This window comes from Alligator sinensis, unplaced genomic scaffold, assembly GCF_000455745.1.
Source record: "Alligator sinensis unplaced genomic scaffold, ASM45574v1 scaffold228_1, whole genome shotgun sequence".
NCBI lineage: Eukaryota > Metazoa > Chordata > Crocodylia > Alligatoridae > Alligator > Alligator sinensis.
In genome coordinates, this window is record NW_005842044.1 from 306,229 (window position 1) to 310,560 (window position 4,332).

Here is a 4,332-nt window from a genome sequence, read left to right on the forward strand (position 1 = left end):
CATGGACTCTGGGTGGGGATGATCTCTCATTTCCCCTGGCGGGGTTGCACAAGGTCTCAAACTCGGGCTTCCTGACGGGTGACTGGGGCAGTGACAGCTCCTCGGTCCCTCAGGCTGTGTGTCTGTGCATGTGTGTGTGTGCATGCCTGCGTGCCGATTTGCCCGTTTCAGATGCAGCTATCTCCCCCTGTTGGGCTGAAAATTAAAAGCATTCATTTCATGCTCACATGCACAAAACCCAGCATATATTGTTGGTACTAAGGTTACTCACTGCTTATAAGGCTAGAGAATAAAGGAGTTTATGACAATGCTGGGAAGGAATTAAAAATGACCTTATCTATTCTACAGAAGAGGTGGGGAAACCCCTCTACATGGACTTAAATGTATGGATGAACCATCGGGATGATTAGATCACACAGTTTAGCTGCAAAGTCAGTGCATTGTGCTAGTTCAGCACTTTAGACTGAAACCTGCACCTGCATTTCTGCACCTACACACATGGAAAAGCATATCTGAGTCCCAGCCTACCTGAAAATCAGAGGTTGGCATGCAAAGGGAGAAGAAGATCGCAGTTCTGAAAGCTGGGCTATAACACTGGAACCTCGCCAGTTCTGAAAGACCGGGGTGGCCATTGTGAATGACTGAATTTTGCAAAAAAAATAGACAGACGCGGTAAAAAATAAATGAAGAAAAAAGCACGTTCTACCTGATAATGAACAGGGCTTTGTTCATAAATCAGTTTTGATTATGCCCATCATTTCAAAATCAGCTGCCGCATCTGATGTGGTCTTAGCAGTCGGAGTCCCCAGTCCAGCATGCAGTTATTTAGTAATTGCTGAAAAGCACCAGCCTGCACGTTAATGATGAAATGTGGCTTATCCCTACGCCGTTCAAAGCCCTGGCCCTGTAAGCAGTGCCAGGCAGGCAGACTCCTGAGATGACATAGTGTCTTTGGCAGCATCGGGGCCTTACGCTGGCTTATTACAGTAGGGAATGCCACAATTCACATGATATCAAAGGCAGTAGGAATTAAGAGAAATTCCCATTAAGTCAATTAAAGTGGAAGGTGCTTAGTATGTGGGAGGATCAAACCCAACAGTTTTGTAGGCTGCAGCCATCAGCATGATTGCAAATTTCCCTCCTTCTTTAGTAATATATATGGCCTTGTTCTTGGCCATATATATAGATATATATATATATATATATATATATGTATGTATACGGGGGGGTGTGTGTGTCTATATATATATATATATATATATGTGTGTGTGTGTGTGTGTATATATATATGTATACAGGGTATATATATGTATATATGTGTATCTATACATATACAGGTTATACACACACACACACACACACACACACAGAGGATATGTGTATATATATGTGTGTGTGTGTATGTGTGTGTGTATATATATAGATATAGATATAGTTCAGGATTCATGGCCATTTTCCTTTGTTAGCAGGTCATTGGTAGCCTGTTTTTTAGTCTGCCATTCCCATCCTTCCCATAATGCCATCTGCAGCTGGCGGCCTTGTTCCTATCTCTTCACCCCAGTTCCCGAGGTTACGCTGTGGAAAGGTGGATGCTGCTTGATCTCACTGTACTTGAAGGGAAAACATAGACGTGTGGTCAAATCTCAAGCCGCTGCAATTCAAAGGAGCCCCTTCTGTGATCTTCTACAGCTGGAAGGGATCTCTATATACCCAGGATCTCTAAATCTTAGCGGGATGTGGGGTGTTCATTTTTCCATCCAGGTTAAATCCCTGTCCGTAGCAGTGTGCAAGCCCCAGCCACTCATGCCCTCACCGTAGGGCCGCATCCTGCATTTTCACTGATACGCATTTGCTCCTTCCCTGCTCTTCATTGTCTTTTCCTTCTCTTCATACTCCAGGTATGTTTAAAAATGGTGTTTATTTTTAGGAGCATGTAGGATTAAATATTGCTCTCAGCCACACGAGTGTGACGTTGGAGGGGGAAAAATGATCTGCCTCATTGCCTTCAGCGACCCGAGGCCAAATTTGCCTCTGTGCAAGTGAGAGGAGATTTGGCCCCTTCCTTTTTAATATTTGCAGCAGAATTTGCCCTTTCCGTGATTTCCCTCAGAGCACAGGTGGTGCCTGTGGGGAAGTCGAGGGACTTCGCAGAATTTCCTTAGCAGGATGATACAGGCCCCCAGTGCTGTTAGCTCTCCACGGTCTCCCTCTCCTGTTGACAGCGATCCCTAAGGAGGAATCCGGGGAGTGGGTCTCTGCTGCGGAAACTGTCTGGGAGAGCGGGGGAGGAGGGTCTTCCCCAGGACACAGAACTGTGATGCGGTCCCTGGCTCCAGTGAAGAGAGGGATGAGGCTCGCCATTTAAAGCAATTTCTATTCGGGGTCCCAGACCTCTTGGGTCATGGGAGACTGCAGGCTTAAAGGACATTATCTCTTGCCATCGCCGCTCACCCATCACCCTCTTTCTCCTCATTCTTAACCTTCCTCTTCCAGCTCTTCGTACCCGTTCCACTGGTCATTTGATACAGAAAGTTGCTAATGAGATGGGAATCCTCCAGGAGGACAAAAGGATCGAGGCTGGGGATGGGGACTGGGCCGTATTTGGGATCAGGAATTTTACCCCTTGGTCAGATTGGTTGGGGAAGGGGAGCTGCTTTCCTCCGTAGCAGGGACCGTAGCCTCTACCCGGGATCTCTTGAGCACAGAAGCAGGACGAAGGCTGCCGTGGTCCCCCTGCTTTACCTGGGGCAGGTTCGGGTGTGAGGTCTGTGTTGTGTCAGGGTCGACAGTACCGTCTTATGTAGAGTTTAGAGGTTGGCTTGTACGGGATGCTTTGGACAGGGACGAGCCTGCGGCAGGCAGGAGGTTGGACGAGGTGGCCTCTGGACGTCCCTTCCAGCCCCACTTCTTTAGGACTCTTATGACAGCAGGGGTTGATCTTTGCTGGGCTCCACCTGGCACCGAGCCCTGAAGCCTTATTCCAGCTCTTCTCGGGCTGGCCCTCAGGCTCCGTCTCCAGACACCCCAGGGCTCAGCAGGTTGATTCTTTGCCAGGGCCCAACCCTGCAAGACGTGGGGCCCAGCGAAGCCAGGAGACCGTCAGCCCCTCATGCAACCAAGCCCTGGAGACCTGCACTGTGGCTGAGGGTTGGGCAGAGCATGGCACTGGGGGAGTCCTGCAGCCTTGTTCACCCAGAGGTGATCAGCAGGAGTGGGGAGAAGAGCCATGAAGCCAGGACAACCCCCTAGACCATTTTAATGGGAATCCCCAGGGCTTTCTAGGTGCCTGAAGGGGTCACCCTGATCTCCCAGCTCCTGATCCAGGTGTCTGAAGGAAGGGGGTGACCCTGATGATTTTCAGCCCTGCATTCAGGTGCCCGAAGAGGTAACTTTGATTTCTCAGACCCTGATCCGGGTATCTGAAGGAAGGGGGTGATCCTGATGATTCCCTAACCCTGATCCAGGTGCCTGCAGGGGTGACCCTGATCTCCTAGCCCCTAATGCCTGCAAGGGGTGACCCTAATACCCCAGCCCCTGATCCAAGTGCATGATTTCCCAGGACCTGATCCAGATCCCATGAAGGAAGGGGGCAATTCTGATGATTCCCAGACCCTGATCTGGATGCCTGAAGGGGTGACCCTGATCTCCCAGCCCGTGATCCAGGTGCCTGAAGGAAGGGGGCAATCCTGATGACTCCCCGACCTTGATCTGGGTGCCTGAAAGGGGTGACCCTGGTGATTCCCAGGCCCTGATCCAGGTGCCTGAAGGAAGGGGGCGATCCTGATGATTCCCTGACCCTAAAGTGGTGACCCTGATCTTCTAGCCCCTAGCCTAGGTGCCTGCAAGGGGTGATCCCCATACCGCAGCCCCAGATCCGGGTGCCTGAAGGCATGACCCTGATCTCTCAGCCCCTGATCCAGGTGCCTGAAGGAAGGGGGCAATCCTGATGGTTCCCCAACCCTAATCCAGGTGCCTGAAGGGGTGACCTTGATTTTGCAGACCCCAATCTGGGTGTGTGAAGGAAGGGAGTGACCCTCATGATTTTCAGCCCCTAATCCAGGTGCCTGCAAGGGGTGTCCCTAACCCCCAGCCCCTGATTTGGGTGTCTGAAGGAAGGAGGCGACCCTAAATGATCCCCACCCCTAATCTAGCTGCTTGCAAGGGGTGTCCCTAACCCCCAGCCCCTGATTTGGGTGTCTGAAGGAAGGGGGCGACCCTAAATGATCCCCAGCCCCTAATCCAGGTGCTTGCAAGGGGTGTCCCTAACCCCCAGCCCCTGATTTGGGTGTCTGAAGGAAGGGGGCGACCCTAAATGATCCCCAGCCCCTAATC

General features: G+C 51.0%; 1 protein-coding gene across 1 annotated transcript in view; it reads left to right on the top strand.

The window, feature by feature from the left end:
- KLHL36 (kelch like family member 36) overlaps positions 1–4,332 on the top strand; it is a 20,268-nt gene that overhangs the window by 442 nt on the left and 15,494 nt on the right. The window lies entirely within an intron of this gene.